Source organism: Coturnix japonica, chromosome 5 (genome assembly GCF_054131305.1).
Source record: "Coturnix japonica strain WE chromosome 5, WE-NBRP24, whole genome shotgun sequence".
NCBI classification, from domain to species: Eukaryota; Metazoa; Chordata; class Aves; order Galliformes; family Phasianidae; genus Coturnix; species Coturnix japonica.
The window spans coordinates 10,388,982-10,413,007 of NC_140667.1; the positions used below are offsets into that span (position 1 = coordinate 10,388,982).

Below are 24,026 nucleotides of genomic sequence, written 5' to 3' on the forward strand. Positions count from 1 at the left end.
ACGGTTTGGATCAAGGAAATCATCTTTTTGGCTAATAGGGATCCTGAACTGTGCAGAACAAACAGTAAAAATGGTGATTTTATGAGCAAAACCATTTCCAGAATGGGCTGCTCCAGATTTAGGAGCTTGTTTCCTTGGTGTTGTACAAATCTGTTGGTTTTTTTCCTTTCACCCCTCAGATCCTCCAAGGCTGGCTCAGGTGACAACAGAACAGCAAACCTCATCATTTGTTATTTACTTACATCACTGAAAATCCTCCTTGCTAAAGCAACAGCTACCAACAGCTTTTGCAGATGCTTCTTGTGTGGAATTATTAATACACTTCCTGCACAACACCTTAACAAGCAATTGTGAGATTTAATTAGTGTAAAATAATTAAAAGGCAATTAAGAGCAATGATAAGTTTCTGATTGTTTTCTCATACACTTAAAAATGATATGGAGGAAGGTAATTCCAAATCTTCATGGTTCACTTTGGCATTTAGAAAATGGAAGAATTAAAAAACAGACAATCAGTTAAAGGTTTCTACAAAGCAAGCAAAACATGAACTGATACAGAGATAAAAAGGCACACGTTCCTCAGGCAAATAAAAATCCCTATCCCACTTGATCTCAGTACATAAATGAAACAATAAACACTAAGTTTCAAACACAAACATCCTGCCCATTGGTTTAGAAATAATACCTTGTTCCCTTGACAGTCATCCTGATGCTCTTGGCTCAAAGCACTTCCAAAACTGCACATAATTATTTCAAAAGGAAACATGGCTGGAGAAGGAAATAAACATTGAAAGAGACATTTTTGAGATCAATTCAGTTTGAGCTAATTTTCTTCTCTCTAATACAGGAGGAGGGGACTGAACATTACTTTCTATGAAAGTTTCATAATAAGAATCGAATCAGAAAATATTCTTACAATGAACAAGTCATTGAAAAACAAGTCATTTCAGTTTCATTTTGTTTGAAAAGAGGGATTTTTTAAATGAAAATAAATTTTAATTAAATCCTGAAAAACAGTTCTGCTTTATTTTTCCCCCTACAGATGCTCATACTACTTACGCACTGTGAGATTAAAAGCAGTAATTGATTTGTAAGAACAACCTCCCACACAGGGTAGGCTGCTTTAACACTGTATGCCATCCTTGCTCCATAGTGCACCTGGTAGAACATGTAACAGTATTTACAGGCAAAGTGAGCCTGTGGGAGGAGGGTAGATTAAGTCCTAGTTGCTCTTGTTCACTGAACTACATCATTGATTATTACCTCAAATAACAAGTTTACTGAAGCCAAAGCACACAGAAACAGGAACGCGTTTTCCTTATGAGTTTGCCAATCAGGCAACTCTTGTTCATCTCCTTCCACAGAGAACAACTCCTGTCTGAACACGAAGCTTTCCCAAAAGGAATGATCTGCATCAACCCCAGCTATTATCAACTGTGCTAATGCCTGCATCACTTTGTGGAGTGGGGCAAACCAAGCAAGTCTGATAAAAAGAAGTGGCAGCACAGGTTTGCCAGCCGAGAAAACAAAGGACAAGAGAGCCTTGTTAAAATAATGAGAAATTAAAAGCCTAAATTGTGACATTTGCATTTTCTTGTGATTCACTCAGGCTGCAAACTATTCTAAGGAAACATCATCTCTCCCTCCTGATCTTCACAGCATCAAGCACCAAATTGTACAGAACGTGATTTGTTCAGTAAAATACCACATCCAACACAAATAACAAAGGACGTGCGCTCTCAGTTTGAACCTGCAACAGGCAGATGTAAAAATAAGATGCTTATCCAGTTTACGAAATTATTAAGCTCAGTGAACCTTTGACTGTAAGCACCGAAGAAGTAAAACTAGGCAAAAGATGCACCTGCAAAACACATGCACAGTGAAAAGACATCTGTAATTTTAACTTGAAGAAACCAAAGGAAGGAAATAATCCTGGGACCAGGGCACATCGCATCTCTACAGTAGTCCTTCCTCCTCATCATTGATGACACACTCTCCATCAGTCCTGCTACCTTCTGCTCAAGCAAACCTTTACCATCATCCAAAATCAAGATGACTGAGGCACTGCCACAGCCTTTTCATGTTTCTATAGCTTCTCCTTTCCTAGGAGGCAATGTGCTCAATGAGATTCTGCCACCTTTCCAGGGAGGATAGTGGTTGCTCTGTGCATATAGCAGCTGATGTATCAAGCCCCACAACAGGTTCAGCTCTTGGATAAGATGCTGCTAAAGTAACTGCACAAAACCCAGAGAACAACACTCTCAGAGGCTGCCATCTCATGCATAGAAAATGCTTCCAATCAGTGTGTTTCAGAAAGACCCAATGTCAACATCTGTCACAGTTACTTGGTGTTTGGGGCCTAGGAATCATTTTACGCACAAGCTAAGAGCTTGAAATGGACTTGAAGTCAGGTTTAAAATAAGGATCGAGTGACAACTAGTGGAGATTTTTATAAGTGCATCTTAGCAGACTTGTACCATGTAATCTGCACAAAGATCCTATTCCATTGAAATAAAACAGATGAAACCTAATGGCACAGAAAATCCTTCTGAAAAATATGAGTACACGTGATGATGTTGGGAATGAGTTCATTTGACTCTGAGCCTTCTTATCAACCTGTTGAAGTTGTTCAAATATACTCACACAAGCCAACACCACAACCCACTGAGCAAGGTAATGGGAACACACAGGTCCAAATAGTCTACCACTCAAACATGGCATCATAGAATGACCTGGTTTGAAGAGGTCCTCAAAGATCATTTAGTTCCAACCCCCTACTGTATATGCAGGGCCACCAACCACCATACCAGGCTGCCCAGAGTCGCATCTAGCCTGGCCTTGAATGCCTCCAGGGATGGGGCATCCACAACCTCCTTGGGCAACCTGTTCCAGTGCATCACCACCCTCTGTGTGAAAAAAACTCCTAATATATAACCTAAATCTCCCATTTTAGTTTAAAACCATTCCCCCTGGTGTCCTATCACTATCAACCCCCGTAAACAGTCATTCCCCCTCCTTTTTATCTGCTCCCTTCACTCCCAAATAATGAATTGGTAGAAGGGACAATGGAAAGAATCAGAAACCAGGAGAAGGTGTCATGACTGCCTCCTGCTGCATTCCTTCCCTTGAAGCATTCCAGCCAACTATCAAAGACTTACAGTTCCTCAGTTAGAGGCTGGAATTGGACTATCATGTTTAAAAGTCCACGCAACACTCATTCATTAATATTATTATTATTTTTTAAGCCTATGTATACTTTCAGCCCCAATAACATGCTGTAGCAATGAGTTCTTCACTTCCATTCTGCATTACAGAAAAATAGGTTTTAATTTACAAAAATCCCACAACCTAATATTGCTTCATCAGATGGCTCTAATACCTGATTTATGAGAGAACAATCATTCCCTATTTCATCCTCTCCCTCCTCTTTATGTTTTTATTAGCCTTCTCTCATGACCTCTCATTTACTTCTTTTCCAGGGTGGTGAGCCTGGAAATTCACGAATTCATGCACAGAACATTTTTTTTTCCCCATTTCACCTTCAATTACCTCTGAACGCTGAGCTAACATTTCCAAATTTAGTATCACCATCACACTTCAGTAGCAACAGGCTGTAGTACAATACTACCACTCTCACAAGAAACTGCAAGACGAGGTAGTTGTTGGAATTTATCTCGCTCAAGCTTCCTGTCAGAAGTGCTGTGGTCCTGCTGTATGGCCACTGAAACACCTGGTGTTGTAATCACTTCTAGGTTTGATATAAGGGTAATGGGGCAGGGGGAAGAAAAGATGGAAGAAAATGCCAGACTCAGATCTGCTTTAACAACCTTGAATTAACATTACCCATTTGCTAGCCACAGGGAGCTGTTTCTTTAAGGAATTTAAATCACAGCTGAAAGGATACAGAGAAAGTTGTAGATCTGTCAACTTTTACTATTCCTATAAATCTCTTTTTCTTGGGGATAACTATCTTGAGAATAACTATCTTCTCCTTTAAAAAAGAAAACAGTTTCTGCTACTCCTGATTGCAGAAGAAAACTTAGGAATTCTAACCTTAAGTATTCTAAAAGGAGAAGACAAAAATAAAACTCAGTACTGTGAAATAACCCCATAATTTTAAGGAATCTCTTGCTTTTGCAGTTATGACTCATCATTTGTGGATTGGCTGCAATGTTACAATGAGACTAGCAAATGTCAATTAATTTATTGATACTTACAGTTTCAATTTTCATGGCAATAAGATATGAAATGCTGAAGAAAACAGTTTTATCTCTCCCCAGAACGCTTCACGTTTTTAAATCTCCTCTGTATTCAATTGACACACTGAATGCAGCCTGCTCAATACATAAATGCAACAAATTAATGTGGGCTACAGATGAGATTCAGATCCTGCAGAATGTAAAACTTCTCTAAGAAATAATAAAGACTTACATTCTGTTCCCTAAGAGGCCCAGAAATATTTTCCAGATTTGAACCCAAGCAGTAAACAATGCAGCATTGCCCTCTGAGACACTAACACAGAAAATGGGTATACAGGCATACACGTGCAGCCATTCCTGGAGCTAATTTGTTCAGGAATGGATTCTCAGCAGTAATAGTCAGGATCAGGCATTACTATAGCTATGTCTATGATGTGGGGTAGTCAGATATCAATGCAGAGTTGTGCAGGTACAAAGGAATCAAAAGTAGATTTTTGGAAGGCCAACTGACCATCCATGGGTACTTCCCTCCCAACATCAGGGATTACACCATGAAGCTGGTTTTGTTTTCTATGGTCCTTCAGAGATCCAGCAAGCAGTCAGGGAGTCCAAGTTAGTACATCAGTTAGTTGCTTTCACTTGGCAGCCTGGACTGCTAACCTGAAGTAAAGGGCTACATGAGTGCTCTGTGTTTAAAATAGGAGCAAAGACCTTGCAACAAGGCCACAAAGCATGTCACTGAATCTTGGTTCTGCATCCTTTGCTGCGGGTTCCTTGTGCTTATTAGGCTGTAATCTCTTCCTGTTGACACCCACCCTAAAGTGTCTGAACTGGGAGTAAAGCTGTGAACTGCCCTGCCACAAATACTGGCTCCAGTAACCTTCATTTGGGCTGTAAGGGAAAACTGAGCTGATGATCTTCATCCGGACGCACAGCCAAAGCATCTACTGATCCCAGCAGTGCAGGGACAGCTGCCTATACAACACCACACAAGAGGAAAATAAGTCACTAGATATCAAGGAGTAATTCAGACAGCAATATTCAGACAGCTTGGCATAAAAATCTGGAGAATGGGGGAAAAAAAAACCAAAACACATCAAGACATTACAGAAGTATGAAAAGGACATAGGTAAAGTGAGGAACAAAGAGAAGAAAACCATCAGAGTGGGTAGGAGTTGACAAGAACTAAGCATAACAGGCAAGGTAAGTAAAAGATGAAGTGACATGTCTTGTTTGTGCCTTCATTACAGTAATACTGTGGGAGTTTGGATGTAGACAGGTTGCTCTGAAAGTAATTCCTCTTATTTATTTCCATGTAAACTACAACAGGTAAAAGGAGTACAATGCACTACTCAGTAGAGCAAGCTTTCAACTACAAAATGCTATCATTTAATATAGTCACCAGCATTTTTGTCAGTGATGAGCAAGATCTGCTTGTCAAAATCTGCATAACTATCTGGAATATGGCTTATCTTTAGCATTGCTTTTGCCACTGCTGAATCACACCACCCACCATCTCACTGGGCCAACATCCACTATTTGGTCTCTCAGCCTCTACTGCCATGCCATCAACATCTGCCTCTGACATAGCGGACCAACATAATAGGGGTCAGACTTTTAGATCAGTCATCCTAGATTGCTGGCAGCCACTGTTATCCGTCTTAAACCTCAGCGAAGATGAACACAGGAGTCTCCTGTACAAAGGGTCTGTACTTCACTTTTCTCAGTTGTGCTGGTCTTGTCTCAAAAACACAGTTAATGCTGCAGCACTTATTAGCATCAGGCTGCTAAAATGAAGTAATCATTGTACAGGTGAAAAAAAGATGCTTGGGAATACATCTCACCAAGGAACAGAACAATCCTTATCTCATCAAGTAAAGTAAACAGAACAGCACAGACTCACTAAGAACGATAGGCAATTAGAGGCAGAGTCAAAATGTATTGGAAAAAAATACAATTGAAAGATTCACAGTTCCACACGGATTCTCAGTCAGCCCCCTAGTTTTGGTGCTCATCTATCAATAACAGAGCTGGATATATCATCTTGCCACACTAAAAGCAAGTAATCCCCTTTGTTAGAACAGGGCTATGGTCAGCTAAACAAAAAGCATTAGAAGCAGATTCTGGCTCTTCTGGGGAAATGCAATATACCATGTCCTTTAAACAAAGATTAGAAGCAAAACTGCGTGAAGCCAGCCATGAGAAACACTAGAGTCCAACATTAGGATGCTTATTCAATAATTCCACTTTAGAGGCTTTAAAGTATACAAACAACTGAGACATAAAACAATGAGATAAAAACGAGTCTAAAGTTGCCTGCCATAGGGAGCAGAGAAAAAGGATTCTCATTTAGGGAGACCTTCATAGCTATTAGCACCAAAACCACAGCTAGCACTATTTCACTTATTGCTTAAGGAACAGGCATTCCTCCTACTGGTCAAGAGATGAAGAATGAGCTGAATCAAGCATATGGTGACCAGTAGTAGAAGTACCAAAGGAATTATTGAACATGAAACCACAGCGTCACCTCGAAGTTCCTGCACGTTTTGCTAAGCAACATACCAGATCTAGTGGGCATGTTATTACAGAGACATAGCACACTTCCCTGCACACATATTGTCACCTAAGTCCTGAAGAAAAGAACAGATTCAGACAGCTATGAGGAAAGTGCATGGAGGGGACAGTCATGATGCCATCACTTGTCAGCTCAAAGTTTCTTCCACAGAGCAGCCTCCACCGACTGCTGAGGGCTGTGTTTTTGAAGAGAGCTGCGTAGAGCCAGCTTTGCCTTCCACATTCCTCTCCCCATGCGGCCAAAGAACAGTTACCTACAGTAACTAAAGGGTGAAGCTGCTGAGGGTACCTGCTTCCTGGGCAATATACGAAGCTTAATTTTTAGGTATTCCCTATGCTGCAGTTGCCTCATCATCTCCTTGCTTGCTGCTGACAGTAGAGAGGGTAGTAAGGGAAGGTTTCTAAGAGAACAGAAGTTACCAGTTTTGTTGACCTTTAACAGGAACACCTCTTGGGTGCAGAAGTAGCATGGGAGAAAACATGAAGGAGGCTTTGTGACAAAGCATGACAAATTAGCACTCAAGACTGACAGAGCAGGTGACAGGAGTGATGTCTGAGCACTGCAGGCCTGTGATAGGATATAAAAGCTCTGAGAATGACGATAAGTGCTTTGCACTTGTGTGGTAGGGAAAAAAAAAGAAAAAAAAAAAAAAGAAAAGAAAAAAAAAAAGCCCTGGCAGGTGGAAGAAAAGATGTTCAAAGCAATAAGCAAGAAATACAGTATTTGTAACCACATTCTTGAAACAGGGAGAAAGCAAGCAGCTCTGACAGACAATGAACTGTCTCGGGGGCCACACAAACTAGAATCAACTGCACAGCTAGAAATTTTGCAGATCGCTGTTGCAGAACCAAGCCTTGGAGTCTTAACTTTAGAAAACCTAGGAGGACTGCATTTTAAGTTCCATCTGAGCTTGCAGCCAGCCAACCACAACTGAGTAGAATGGCACAGCTGCCTTTCAGGCAGACAGTGACAGCATGCATATTCTTTGTTGTTCCTCCTGGATGCAGAAAAGAAACCCACCTACCTTAATCTAGGTAGGTTGGGCCTGGATCTCAAAGCTCATGTTCTCCATGTTTCCTCCCCAGCTGTTTCCAAAAACACTTTCGGCTGCATAGTGAGGCTTAGAGAACTACTAACCAGTCCAACGCAGCTCATGAAGCAAAATGAGATTAGAAAAAGGAAACACAACAACTTTCCTGCTGTCTACTAGCAAAATGACTGCATTATCTCAGCAAATATTCAGAGGACAGCAGATAACAGGTTACATGGCAGCCTTTCTACCAAGTCTATGCCAGAATCATGGCATAGGGACCTTCAGTCTACACACCGCTCACAGCACCAAGCTTAGAAGTCCTCTCCTTACAGGCCATAGGCTTTGTTGCATTGATTCATGATAAATCAGCAGCCAACTAAGATACTCAGAACAGAACGTTAATACAAAACAAGTTTTAGTCATTGGTGCTTTTTCTGTATTCCATGAATAAACACTGAATGCATTGCTCCATTTCACACCTCACACAAAACCACACAGAAGCTTCCAGAGTGATGCCAGAGCTTGCAACACAATGCGCATATGAAAAACCATATGGATCTGAGACCATAACACATCACCAAATGACAGCAAACCAGCTGGTTACCGCATACTAGTTGAGTCACAGCACCTGACAGGAGCTTTTCACATATCCTCCAACATTGTTACGACAGCAGATTTACGTAACTACCTACCTTAAAGCTAAGATGTGTGTTACCACAGCTCTACTTACAACATGAGTTGTAAGTAATACAAAACACATTTCATTCTACCAAAAGGCTTAGAACCACAAACCCTGCACTGATGTCATGTCAAGAATGATGTGGACCACCAGAACTCAAACAAACCTTGTCTATTTGAAAGACCTGAGCTTCTCCAAAGCCTCACTGAAAGAGCTAAGCATAAGTTACTAATTGCTTACTCATTATTAAGGTAATGGACAGCATGACATTTATTCCAATAAACACAAACTCCACACAAATTCACAGAAATCCCTTAAACATTCCAAATAAACAGGAAGAACGAGTGAAAAGAGCAATACACATGGAGGTTGGGAGCAGGCTGGTGGATTGGAATCATCGTACTCTCTGTACCTCAAAAAGCATATATGCTAGAATGGATATTTTGCTTCAGGACAAAGGTCATCTATTATAGTGGATCACATAGCTCATAAGTTTATTTACCATAGTTATGCTGGGACTGGATTATATTAGTCACTAGGTAAAAAGCTAAGAGTATGAACTACAATGAATTAGTCTCAGAAACTGAACAGAATAAGTTTTGTGAAGGGCAGGGTAAGACCAACTTTCATGTATACAGGAAAATATAAGTTCAACTCTATACACTCCATTTGCCTCCTTAGCAGCCATCTTTTACAACCAGCAAAACCAACTCCCAGTTCTATCCTCAAGTATCTGGGGAATAGATATTTCAAGCTCCTACAGCTCAGTTGAAAAGGGTAAGGAAATCAAATCACTGAAACAGATTTCTTCCAGAAAGCTTAACTGAGGTGGACATGAAAAGACTTGGATTTAGAAACAAGCTTAAACAACTTCCCCAGAATTGCACAAATCTGATATTTGGAAACACTAGAAAGAGCCCTTGTCATACAAGCTCTACAGCCAGCTTTGACTCTTTTAAGGACTATCTGTTCTCCCTGCACATTATATGACAAAAAGAAAGTAGAAGTCAAAATATTTGTTTTCTCTTGTAAGTTACCATTAAGGTTATAATGCATTCTGACACCAGGACAGAGAGTTCATTTTCAAACTTAAAGTAATTCACCACTGAACTAAGATCTGAGCTGCACCAAGAACAAATGCGTTCCAAAAATACAAACCTTCACACAGCCATCTGAAGTGCAATCATGAAATCCCGAGGTCAGCTTTCTCTCGGAGGGCATTTGCATTTACATTAATCTGTAAGAACTGCCACATACTATGGAAAACCAGAGAGTTCAGAGTATCGATTTGACCACATTTTACTTTGAGCTACAGACTTGGATTTTTGCTATGTGTTTGTTCAGAAACCTTTGAATAGCAGACTTGTCTTCTGACACAGAACAATAATTATCCTGTGATGACAACAGAGACAACTGAGAGCACGTCCCCATTGTTTTAAAAACAAATCTTGAGAAAGATAAATTCTAGGCATCTTTACACAGGCAGCCTGGGACGCGAAAAGAAGAAGTAGTACTTCATTGATTTTGCAAATGGAGAACTGAAGTAGAAAGTTTTGATATACAAAGCCATGTAGGTTCTTAATCCTCTTGAGATCAGTGGTAGTTACAGATCCAAGTGATTTTTGCAGACTCAGCTACAATAGATAACATCCAGTCACATGAACTACATTTATGTTTTCCAGAGCAGCCAGAGATGAGCCTCAAGCCTCAGCCCCCACACTCAGACTCCGGCTTCAATGCTGCACAAACCAGATTGCTCTGAAGGTTGGAAAACCACCACCACAGGAGGACTGGTTCAGGTTCCACAATGGCTCTGTGGCACAGACAAATGAACCAAATCACTGGCTCCTAGGTGACACAGGTAGAGAGGCCAGTATCTGCAGCAGAGCCCCTAAAGCCTAGCCTGACAGCTTATATTTCTGGTGCATACACTGGAAAGCTGCAGGGCACTATGCACTTGTTAAGCCAGACAGAGAATTAACCACTTTCTTTGCTGTTCTACATCAGGGATGTACAAATAACAGTTCTAAGCCAGAACTAGGTATACAAGCAGACTACTGTGGGGAAAAATAACAGTCTCAGTATATGCAAACTAGGCTGTAACAGCTCCCATGACATTCTAAGTGACACTTCCCAAAGTGGGCTTCAGGACACAGGATTAGGTGTCCAAGTGACACATCCAAAAGAGATAAAGATGTACACACAAATACTTGAAGGAATATCAGTGTTCCATCCGCTCTTTACCTGCATCCTTTTTAGCATCAAGTTCTGATGTTGCAGATCACATCTATGACCATAATTTAAATAACAGCCATATTGATTCAACAGAAAATGCAAACACCATACAAAGAAATCAGGAGAATACAAAAACTCTCACAACAATTTCAAAATAACATACGCACCATGTGGATACATTAACATGCTGTATTTCAGCCTCATAGGCTGGGCCAGGAGGTGGAAGAGGTATTTGTGTGTTTCTCCTGAAATTCTCATGACCTTACTAATAACAATTACTGCTCATTCAGTCTCTAGAGCTCACATTTGGGATTTGCTGTCTCTAATGAGGAAGATAATTTTTCATGCTCAATATCTTACCAATATCTCACATCTACCATGTTAAAAGCTACACTGCTAGTGAAAGGCAAAGAAATTCTGCTTGCTGCAGACATAATCCAGCCCCACTGCACACACTGCTCTGCACCACCTTTTCTTTTTTCTTTCTCCTGACAGCATCACAGGCTATTTGGCTCCTCCTAAGGACCATTAAACTGTTGACCCCTCCCCTCCAGCTGACCTACTGTGGCTGTAGCCAGCTCTAACAGCGTGCCAGCCAGCTGGCCATGGCATCACAGCACTTCATTAAAACCCTTGGAGAGCTGCAGACAAGGGGAAGGGTTAGACAACAATAACAAGAAACTGACTTTTAAGACTTTTAAGAAGTCATGAGTTACTCTGGAAAAAATGAGTTGTCACTAAAAGACAAAACAGCACAGAAACCGAGTGATTTTGTATGTCAGCATTTAACTCTGCTTTTGCCAAAGCAACACTCCCCCTCCAGCCCAGCAAAGAGCAGTACAAAGAATCGCCGTGCTTGTAAAGGTTGCCTGAACAACAGGTTTACACTTAGGCCACCCCAACCCCAACCTCCTTGAAATCTTCTCACCTGTTACCTCAGTCTATGCTGAAGGAAAGATCTCAGCACAGCATTCAGCCCTGTTTTGACTGAATGAATAAACGAGTTTTAACTGCAGATGCTAACCCACTACGAAGCAGGTTTGGCAGCAGCTAAACAACAGGTAGCAGTGATTTCCGGAGAATACCAGCCTAGCCAGCACCAGTACTGACCAGGTATTTAAAGTTTAGAGACTATATGGCCGCATCTATCTTTGACCTTATTCTACACAGCTCTAAAGAGCAAATACTGCCTTGCTTAACCTGAACTGAGGCTTCATCCTTGATTCCTCTGCAGCTGTAAAAAGAGCTGTTTGATTCAACTCTCCCATAGCCAAAATTTGTCATTTCCAGCTAAAGGGAAGGACAGAATATTTGTTCCATGTCAAAGTCCCCGAGACTCAGAAGACAAGATGAAATGGAATATTTCTTCTCTGTTTTCCTTTTTTTTTTTCTTTTTCTTTTTTTTTTTAAGAGGAAAAAAAAAAAAAACTTTATGCAACTGGTATGGACCAGATGAGACAAGATGGGTTCTTGAGAGGCGAGGTCCCTTGGTATAAAGCACAGACTGAATGTTATCAAGAAGGTACATGCCAGTCATTAGGATGCTAATTGGTCCTGACAGCGCTCTGGTGACTCAAATGAACATCCTAGCTGTCACTACCTGGAAGCATCGCTGCAGGGAATGGCTCTAAGGAGTTTAAAGGAAAGAAGTTAAGTGAGAGGAGGTAGAGAGAAGGGGGATGGCAGTAGCTCTCTACAGCTGTCTGAATCACATATTTAAACATGAGGAAAAATACCTCTGTCTTTCCTCACTATGCTACTAAAAATTCCACTAAAAAAAAAATCACTTTGGGTAATTTACATTTAAATAGAATTTGCTCATGAAGTATATTATTTTGCTAGTCATGTTTACAATTACTTTCCCTCCCTCTTCCCAGGACTCCATGACTTGTTTCCAGCATCATGTTCACACTCTCCCAGCCTATCCAATTAAAACATCTCCAAAAATATTAACTTGCTAAATTTTCCCACCACCAACTCTCTCCTACTTCTCTCTGCCTTTCAGAATTCTACTTCATTCTGAAAGATCCCAGTGTTGAATGTTTTTCTTCATCTGCTCCATGGCTAGATTTGTCATTCATGTTTCCAGCACTTTCAAAGCAAGGTATCAAAACTCTGAGCGCTCAATAGTCATGAAAGGCAAATGTTTTCAGTTTTGACTGAACTGCATCCTTGTAAAGCTGGGAGAATGCCAATGGGGAGGTGCAGAACAAAGGCTTGGAATATGTATACATTAAAGAGAAGGTCATCAAAATAGGGACCGCTGTAAAGTAAATGTTATTTGAATACAGTGGTTGATACTTGCAATGCAGGTGAGTCCTTCCTTCCACAATATGTCGTGTAATTTTCCAGTCTCCTAAAACAAACATGGCAAGATTGTGCCAAGATTAAATGCCCAAGGCAACCAGGGGAAGGAAAGGGGAAAAAAAGTATCAGGAAAACTATATTCAGCTACTGGAACTCCAGCACCTCCTCAAAATAACTCCAAATGGAGCAGAAGGAGAGGAAAACAAAACGAAATCAGTTTTCATGCACTTCCTCTTGTACTGGCACTGAAGGCATGAAGCTTCTTCTTGACAGAGCTTGCAAAGCAAGCGTACAGGAATCGTGGGAGGGGAAAAAAGAAGCACAGAAGCAACAAAACATCTGGGATTCCCACTGAACCAGCAACGGGGGGAGAACTGGACCACAGTTCATTGCCTTTTTTGTTCAACTAAAGTGTCTCTGACTAGCCTCAGTGCAGCCTCTCAAACTGTAGAAGAAACTACCTGAACACAGACAGAAGGATCCTGCAAAGCCAAAATGCATGCCTCTGTGCTGCACACTAATCCTCATCTATAAAACAAATGTGACACAAGAGTATGTGCCTCCTACTGTCGCTTTCATCAAGCCCCTACAACCAGCCTCGCTTTTCATAGTGAAAGGGTTTTGCTGCTTCCTGAAATGGATGTATTAGACACGAATAAAAATGAAAAAAATTACTAGGGAAGGAAGCAAAACTCAATGCACCACAGTCAATAAAAAAACAGAGGACAAGAGGAATATTAGCTGAAGGGTTCCAAGAAGGTTAGTGTTACAAAGCAATGAAATACTGGCATTGACACAGGAAAAAATCCCCCTGAATACAAATGTGTTCCACACAGTGACAGAGAAGTTGTGCTTACCTCAAAGGATGCTAATATACCGTAGCACCTGAGGAAAGGGAGGAAGGCAGAAAAGACAGACAAAGCATCAACACAAAGAGAATAAGGCTACTGAAAACTGTTACATATAGATTCTTCTCCATCACAAAAGGAGATTTATACCTTTCCTTGGAAATTCAGTGTTCAGGAAAGTAGACTCAGAAGTACAACTCCAGCATAATACAGCTCTTTCCCAGTCCCCGGGGAACTATGATACTGATTCACTGGTCAAAGAAATAAATGTGCCTTGGAGTTCTATACGAAGCACTTTTGCCTTTCTGAAGTTAATCCAGTTCTAAGATAGATAAGCAAAAGGCCAACGCTAGTGGAAAAATACCACAGAAAGGATTTGTGTAGATAAATGAGCTTTCTAAAGGCAATGCTCCTGTCACAATGGAAATGTTTTCAGTCACTAAATAGAAAGATGGAGAGTTACAACAGAAGAAGTTATAGCACACCACCTGTTTCCTGGGTACAAGGACGTGTCTGCTGGTTAGGAACAATGCTTTACCAAACACACCTAATATGTTAAATTTAAAAGTGTATGCATTTCATTAGGGGTCCATTTGAGCCAATGTTGACATGAACTTCCGTGCTAGTTGCCTGAACCACCACTGCAGATAACATAGAAATAAGCACTTCCAGGGTAGAACACACCTCATTCTAAAGCAGTTGTCTAAAAAGGGGTCAGATGAACTGCGTCCCAAAACATCTATTTCTCTTTACTGACTGGAAGATGAGCCCATATAACTCAGTCAAACATGGACAGCAAGTCTCTAGGTATTTAAAGCTAATGGTGGATTCATTTCACTGAGTGTCAAACTGATTGCAGCACCTAACTTGAGATTCAAGTACAGACATGGGGTTTGCAAAAACGAATCCACTTTCTGTGCTGACTGGAAATTTTACCCTTGAGACTGCAAATTCCTGAGTTTCTGTACAGTCTATGTTACCAATTAAAATGAATCAAGATGCAGTCTTCACAGTTGCAGAGATATCCTTTAGAATACAGACAAAATGCAAATGAGAGCTGTGCCATATTCCTGAGTCTGCAGATTAACACAAGCAGCACTTAAGTGATGTCCAAGAGCATGAAAAGAACCATCAGAAGAAAATTCTCAAGACAAGAGTTTTGCTCCTTCAAAATTCTCCCTTAAGTTCATGTCAGCAGGACTGTCCCTCAACCCTTAATCCTTGGCTCAAATGCAGCTTCCAGGTGCAAAGGGGAAGATAAGCACCAGCTTCTGTTAACTTTTTTTAAAATAGGTGAATAAGGCAAGGGAGTCCTAAAGTATAACTTAATGATGTAAACTGGAAGTGTCCGAACCTATGCCCCAGCAGAAGAGCTCATACAGTTCTCATTAACCAGGGCCCCAGCTATTCTCTTCTCAGGCAACACAGCACTTCTGATTAGATGCAGGTAGCAAAAGCAATCCACACAGCCCACAGTCCCTCTGTTCATTTGCAAGGGGTTCTCTGGAAAAAGCACAACCAGGACTGGGTCACCTTCACCAGGATACAAACAGCCCATTACTGGTTACTACCTCTTCCTCATGCTACCCAGGACAAGAAGCCTATCTGCATGCAAGCATCTCAGAAGCATTAGATACCTCCTTTACATAGAGACCAACTGTATCACCAGCCTATAGCATAGGCTTTGTATTCCCTTCCTCTGGAAGGGCCAGGCACAGCTAGCACGACCTGTATGGAAGCAGGAGTATTTGTTAATGCAGCATTTATTCCTCTCTGGGCTGAAATTAGGGACCACCTTCATGTTCTGGAGTTGTACAGTGCTTACATATCACGAGTTGCTTGGTATTTAAAGCTCGTGAATATTTCTGCAGTGCAAACAAATCAGTCTCATTCAGACTAAATTGTAAACAGGAGGCTGTTTCCTGGCACATATTCATAATTAAATATAGAGGAGGTTATGCTAATCTCTCAACTCAAAGTAATCCAGACACTGACCACCATCTTTGTCAAGAATAAATAGCTATAAAAACATTGCTTCACAACCAAAAAGCAGTTGATTACTTAAACTGAGAGACTGTTCTTACCAATGAAAGTCAAGACTCCAGGAACATATAAAGTACATGAGAAACGTTCCAATCTAAACTTCAATTTCAAATGCCTATTGCTTTCCCTGAATTTTTCCAAGCTTCCACAGAGGATTACAAAAAATAAGCTGGTACAGACATCAACTTCCTCCCTCTGAATTTCATATAAATTATGTAACTGCACTTTTAATTAACTACAGCATATAGCTAGAAGAAAACTGCACAACAAACTTTTACGTTACATTTGACATAGCAGAAAAAGAATACATTTAGAAGCAGCAGAGCATTTTTTTTCTGTCCCTAAAAGCAGGAAGAAAGGAGCTAGAAGGGACTATGATTGTACATGTGAAAAATTATTCAAGGACAACAGGATTTACAGCAAGTTATTTTAATGGCTGAGTTTATGACAAAGGATGCCCAGAGCACAGGGATGACTGCCACCTTAGAGAAGATGAATATATTTAAAGATGGGGTGCTCTCTTAGCATACTTATCAGATGAACTGTACATGTAGGCTAGTAGAGCAATCTAGCAGGACAAGCACACAGGCATTTTCTAGAGGCAAAAGCTTGTAATTGTGTAAGAATTTAATTATTATAAATAAAATTATGATCATGGAGGTTAAATGCTTGAAAGTAATTTGCCAAAGTCATTTAGATGAGGACTAATACCCTGAAAGAATAAGAAGGAAAAAGCAATTCATTTTTTCATGCTGGGACTTTCATTAAAACCCTGAAGGTAGCTTATGCCCATTAAAAGAAATATAATAAAAAGACATAAGGCATCTACTTAATTTTAAGACAAACTGATGACTAGTACCCTAAGAAACTCTCAATTTTAAGAACTTCAAGCTCGGTTTTATAGAAACATAGAATTGCTTGAGTAGCAAGGAATCTTTAAAGGCCATCTAGGTCAACTCCCCTGCAATGAACAAGGAAACCTACACTAGATCAGGTGCTCAGAGCCCATCCAGCCTGACCAAGGTTGTGCTCTATCTGTACATTCCCCAGCTTGTAGACCTCACCTTCGCACTACCATCACCATAACTCCAACAGCTAAGCAGTCAGAGAATGTGCCACCACGAGCATTTAGGAAAGCAGCCTCTCAGCTGGTCCAAGAAAAGCATCATTGCCCTTAGTTTAAAGGCAGATACAGGAAGCAATTGTGCTATTCGCTCTCAGACAGGCAGAAAGCCTGCAGCACAGCCAGGTAACAAACCCTGACTTCAGACATGGCAGACTGTGCCTTGCTCACAACTATATCCTACTGTTCTTCCATGTGAGATGAAGGGGAACAGCACTACACAGAACAGTGGGAGAAATCCCTCAAATCTTCATGATATACAAACCCTGAAGGAATGCGCATTATAGAAAGATTTAGTTTGCTGGCATGAAATCAAACATATAAGCCAAAGATTATTCACAAAGATCAAGACAACCTTCAAAGAAGTCAGAAATCCAGGGGGAGGCAAAGTATTTCCAAGTAGTTTCACTTCCCTCACACAAGCCAGGGAAGCTCAGAGAGGTCATAAATAATAGACTTTATTTCCATTCTTTGCATACGCTCTTGCTGGTGCAGTGCCCAGTGTCACCCAGAAATGGAAGATGATAGTGAGCCACTTTTGGATATTGAAAGATACCTTAAAAGGGACCTTTTCTTGAAATGGGAGCACTCAGATTCTGAAATTTAGATCCATTTAATTTGCTGATTGCTTTACATAGTCTACAAGTAAAAGAGCACTTTCAAGAAAATTGGATTTCTGAACAATAAAAGACTCAAGTAAACTAAGAAAGAAAAGCATTTCAAGATGCAGTGGCAAGAAGTAGCCTATTCAAATTATGGTATATACTTAAACATCAAAGTAACCATTGACAAAACTCCCCTGAAGTGGAAAGAGTCCCATTACTGACATCTTCAAAGCAAGACCAGAAGATCCCTTGCAAATATGTGATCTAGCTCAAAACACAGTTCACATTCAGATGCTGAAATTAGTGATATTGAAAACAGACCATTCTCACACACTCACTGTGAGCAGTACTTGCCACACTGTAAGTCAGAGATGATTAACTGAAGTGAGAATGCGTACAGAAGCACTGCTAAGAATAAGAAACCTATCTCATGAGAGCTTGGTTTGTTTAAATTGGTAGCACACAGCCTGATAAAGGACAGATTTGGTGAAAATTGGTGGGTGGGGGGGGGAGGGGGGAAGGGAGAGGGAAAGAAACAAGAAACAAAGAGCTGTTTAACCCATAGAGTGATCTCTGGTGCAGCAGAGACATAAGATAACCATGAACAGTTCTGTGCTAGAGATAAGAAAAATCCAAGTACGGAGCAGACGTTCTCTGCAGCAGCCTCCCCGTGGGAGAAGTGGAACACTAGAAGAAAGCAGGTAAGACAGAATTTGAGAGTCTGATGAAAGGACTCCTGCCTCATGTTCATCTTCAGCAGCAGGGAGCTTCCCTTGGCACTGAGATGTCAGTCAGGCTGTCTTTTCCAGCTCTAAGCTCATACACAGGGTCCAGTAACAGTACAAAGAAGAAAACTAGGAGCCCTCTGATATGGGAGAGAGGGGTTAGACATGAAAGGATTTACCTTTCTTATTTCTACAGGAGATTTGGAGTTTGCATTTTTTAACAGATTCAACAACCTCTGTTCTTCAGCAAGGCAGGAGAACATGCAACAGAGTCAGTACATATCAAGAAGAAATGACTTAGGATGCAGTAGCCTGTAGACTCACATAGGACAACATGAGCAGCTCCCCATTCTTACTTCACAGATATTCTGTAGCAACAATCATTCAGCTCTTATTAGTAGAGGGAGGGGAAACCTTCAATAAGTACTGAAGAACCAGCTTCAAAGCCCAGGAGATTTGAGTAAATCAAGCAGCAGTGGATTGCACTGACCAGACAGCGCTGGCTGCAAGGTGGTCAGTCAATCTCAAAGGATTTGCACTTATTTTTCCCCCTCCCGACAGATCAGATCTACAGGCCTCAGATTCAGCAACTCCTCACGGTCCACATGAAAGTGAGGAATAATATTATAAGTGAATGCTACAGTCATATACTAGTAAGAAAGGTGCTAATTCCTCTTTCTCTAGATCAGAAACTACTTACAATGAAACTATCAAAATACACATACTGAGACATGGGAGAGCTTGAATCCCCTCTCTATTGTGCCCCATTCAAATGACTTACTTCTGGCGCTCACTTCCTACTCTTAGTCTTATTCCTCACCAAATATGCACTGTGATCTCAGAGAGAAGATCTACCATTAGTGCTTTAGCAACATCTAAACAGCCTGTATCTTGCAACACTGGGAGCTATGAGGTCCCTTCCAACCTGGGTAATTCTGTGATTCTGTGTGTGAACTATCACCAAGCCACACTTTTCCTTGGACAGAAACTAAGCCTTAATAGAGGTAACCAGAATAAATAAATAAATAAATAGATAGATAGATAAATAAATAAATAAATAAAAACCCCAACATGCATGGAAGAAGAAAACAGCAGAAATCATAAGCATTCCATAACTGCCTTGATGTCTCAGAGGCCTTTGCTCTCCCCCTTCTGCACACAAAGCTTCCCTCTCTGGAAAACATCAAGTGACTCTTGTGTACTCAGAACTGCACTGCAAAAATGGGATTGTGTGCTGATGATCTCAAAACTGATTTAATGAAGCCACTGCAATTCCACCCTTCCTTCCTCCCAACTCCACCCTCTCCTCTGAGGAAGACATTTCTTTGGGTTAATAAGGAGGGGGAAAAAGGCGAGCTAAAAATAATCCGTTTTAGCTTGTTAAAGCTATGAATAAACAGCCTGAAACAGGAATCCAACTGATCTACCCTCCAAGTTCCTACACTGCTTTCTTGCACAGTTCTTCCAGACACCTTCACAAGGATCTATAACAGAGTTATTTCTGCAGAACAGCCCACTTCCTTGCATTTTCTAAGGTGGCAGGCTCTGGAATGAAGAAAAACAGCTTTTGAGACTGGATGAACCACACATATAATAAAAGATTTTTAACTACCAGCATATTTTAGGATGAAAGGACACTGATAGGAGTCAGAGTCGAAGAGAAAAAAAAATTGAGAAAAAGTGAATGGTGAAAAATGAAAAAAAATCCTGGTGTTTCCTTTTATTATGGAACAGAAATTACATTATCTTCCAAAATCCACCTTCCTGTTTAAAAGCACTCACACTGTTATCCCTGCCTTAGACCCAAGTCACATCCCTCCCCGACAGTAATAACTGTCAACACTGGAAAAGCATATGACCAGCCATCCTTTTCACCCTGGGCTGGGAGCCAAAGCACGGCTGGTGTGTATCTCTGCAGCACAGAGCTAAGAAGATTTCTTTGTTCTGTTCTGTACACCACATCATTAGCAAGTAAGCAAATCAAGCCCCAAGGAGCATCTTTGCAACCTCAACATGTAAGCTGTAACTTGATTTTACACCCTATTCCTTCTCATACTTTATCACCAGGAAGATTCAGGTAATGCCGTAAGAGCCCTGCATACCATCTCAGACTGAAGCCTCTTGGCAAAGTTGCCTTTCAATTCCCTATTCCCAGCTTCCCATAGCATGAAGCATTACAGCATGCTGCCATAGATACTGCTATTGTAACTAAAATAAAGAAAAAACACCAAGAAACCAAACATCTTTGGAAGGAGAAAAGAAATGGCTTGCTTTCATCTCAGAGTTCAGAGGGAATGTTTTATAGCTGTCAATCCCATCAAGATCCTACTCATTGACACAACAGGAATAGCATCTATTTTGAGGTAGGCTGTGCAGCTATGAAATAATCCATCTCTGAAAAAAGTGGTGACATTCGGAAAGCCAAGGTGAAAGTCTTTCCCCCAAACCTGGTGTGAAGCCAACACATGACAGCCAGACCAGTTGAGTCAAGCAGACATGATGACACAAGGCAAAGCATTCCAACATAGCCACGTGAACATGACCCTGAGAGCTATTTGCATCCTCTGGTGTCCCAGGTCAAAGTGAGTATTCTCATAGGGGGAGGTGAGATACACTTAACACTCAGAGGTGGAGAGTGGATGTTAGGATGCCATATTGACACCTCAGCATCACTGTCACAGTATGTAACCTCCCCTTCACTTCCTATCTAGACACAATCCTCTTCCTTCATTATGAAAAGGGAAAAAAAAAAAGGGGGGGGGGGGGGGGGGGGAGGAACAATCATGTGCAGCCTCAGCGACCAGATCCTGCTTCTTTTAGCAGTGGTAAAGCTCATTTGCAGATTTACTAGACAACCTCAAAGGAGAATACAGAAATTGAGCTCCCCACAGCCTATTTCTTGCAATTAAAGCACTTATTTCTGCACTGTGTTAAATCAGAAGAAGGAACCAAGCTAACCACCTCATACAATACCAGAGTTCTGTATCACACCAGCACTAGATCTATTGCTCTTGTTCACAGAATAAGTAGAAGAACTTGAAGAGCTGATGTTTGACCACAATGATCAGGAAAAATAGCACTAATCAAGGTACACCACGGCCTTGATCAATATTCCTAATACATTAAATACGCATCTTAGAGAACATTTGCAACATTAGAAGCAGTCTTCCAGTTGAGCAGCTGCATTTCCTTTGACTCTGCTTAATTTCCAACTACTTTTGATTAAAACAATTACTTTCACTCAATATTCAATTTCTGATAATTATTCTTCACTATATACGCTACAAACTGGCTCCGTCCTTCCAAAGGAACAAAAACTCACTAGAAATTGCATTTCTCCAGTTTCTATATCATACATACTTTATGCACCAGCAGTATTTACAGAGTAATACACATTGTGTTCAGTTCTCTTTCCTACACCCTTTCTGAGATTGTTGGGCCTGTCCTTTTAAAATGTTGTTGTTTCCTCCTGCTGCTGTCATTAATTCTGAGGAAAATCAGTTCCCTGAGCACAAGTACTTCCCTTATACCCAATCTGCACCACCTCAACACTCAGTAGTATTTAACTGCACAAGCATCCTAAGCTCCCTTGAAGCACTTTTTTTTTCCCTTTCTGTTCATTGAGTCCTCACGTTAGTCCTCACGTTTTCCTCAAAACAAACATTTGCACAGGCCTAGATTTGCTCTTACTCTTCTGTGTGTGCAGATAGATTCCCCACATAAAGTACAAAACCAGCGATGGCTTTGTGAACAATCGTTATGTCACTTTAAGCAGCACAAAATATCAAAAGAAATCACCCAAGTCTGCTCTACTGAGTTATTGACAGAAGGAATTATTGACAAAAAAATCACAGACAAGTTATGCAGACATTCAGAGTTCACTGGTAGGAGTAGGGAAGCATTTCCTTTGTGGTGTTTTGTTTAGGTAAAACATTTTACTCCATTATTTCTTATATTTGGTATCCAAATAGCACTGAATCATCCAACTCCCTTACAGCCCCGAAAAAGAATCCAGCTCCTCACTTCAAGAGTGCACCTAACAACAAAATCAAGAACACCCCAGCACCCAGGCACCCTCTCTCACGTCACTGCCTATGATTATCAGCGTATGACGTGTTTGCTTCTGGCACTTGGAACTAGCAGAGTAGTTCAACGTCCATTGGCTAAGCAACTATTTCTCTCATTTAAAGAAGTTTTTCCTTCAGAAGCTGTTCTCAGGAACAGAATATTTTTTCCAATCCTCATCTTGGTCAGTGGCTGAATAACCAGAACAACCAAAGTTCCTGGTCATCTGTCATCCTCGTACCCCAAGCCACACTGCAAGGTGTGCAGGTAGCCATGAAAGGTGAGTTTTCAGTACTGAGAATCCAGTCTGAGGAGGACAAGTGATATATATATCTATTTTGCTTGGAATTGGTAAATCAGTTTGTTTTTTATGGTAGTAAAGCCAATGAACAAAATCATAGAGAATAAGATTACTTTCACAGATTACAATTCATAAATCTTCACTGAGGAAAATAGAGCATATAGGAAAAACTCACTGTGACTGGTGGTTTTACAGATGGTACACACGGTGCAAATGGAAGCAGCGTTGGATGTCCCACAGCAATAATGGCCACCCCTTCAATGATGCCTCTGCAAGAAACAAAACACCACAATTATGAGTAAAATAGGCATGCAGTAATGAGAAGTCAAGTCAGGAGCACTTTTCAATCCAGGATTACAGCTGCCTACTTCACAATGTCCTTCTCCTCCCCTATGTACTTCATCACATGCTCTTCAGCCTCAATCAAGTTTATCAGTAAAGTGAAACTCAATTCATCCAATACTGATTGACATACTGGAGATTTCTAAAAAGCTTGAAACTTTGACAAAGCATTTGCCCTAATCGATGGGGGTGGCTTACACTGCAAATGACCACAAATAAAAGGTATCTTCCAAATAGGATTAGTAAAATTCCACAAAATTATGCTACACAAGGAAGAACAGCAACGCCACACAAGGTTATAGCTATACTCAGATACTTAGTAATGTTCAAACACAACATCAATGGTTTCAGTGCCACCTCTGAAAATAGGTAGTAAAGTCTGTAGCATAGACAGATTCCTTAAAAACAAGTCTTGCCTCATCCACTGCAGCTTTATCAGTTACAGCTGATGATGAACTGCACTATTGCTTTGTGTCACAGGAATTTTGGTGTATATTAAATGTTACATTTGGAACTGTAGAGATTTTTTAGCTAAGCACAATGCAATTAGCACCCCTGAAACCTTCCCAAGGTAAAAACCCAGCTCCTATAAACACACTGACATCCATCCTGACAACAAAGACTGAAATTACTTCCCCCTTCCTCCCGCACCCATTTGAAAGACATTTGGTCTATAGACCAACTGTGTCTGGTTCGCTAGTGTGACTTGTGAAACAAAATACAACAGAGAATCTTAGATCTCACTACCTCAGGTGCTGAATGCCACTATCTTCCTGACAGTCTAGAAATGCAGCATAACAGAAAGCAAGCTATATCTCTGGCATGTGCAGGAACATTGCTGTCTGACATTTCACTGCCACATAAATCAAGCAATCCCCAAAGGAACATCAGTAATGCATTCCCTGGATGTTGCCTTATTTTGGTTTGAGTTTTTGTTGTTTTGTTTT

At 40.8% G+C, this 24,026-nt stretch overlaps 1 protein-coding gene across 13 annotated transcripts in view; it reads right to left on the minus strand.

The window, feature by feature from the left end:
- Positions 1-24,026, minus strand: part of TSPAN4 (tetraspanin 4) — a 380,904-nt gene that overhangs the window by 300,913 nt on the left and 55,965 nt on the right. For 12 of the 13 annotated variants that reach the window (XM_085548324.1, XM_015863754.3, XM_085548323.1 and 9 more), the window contains one exon: positions 22,913-23,006. The gene's annotated coding sequence lies outside the window, so the exon portion shown is untranslated. Of the gene's footprint in view, positions 1-13,884; positions 13,908-22,912; positions 23,007-24,026 lie in introns of those variants that run through there. The other variant, XM_085548321.1, reaches the window with a different exon arrangement.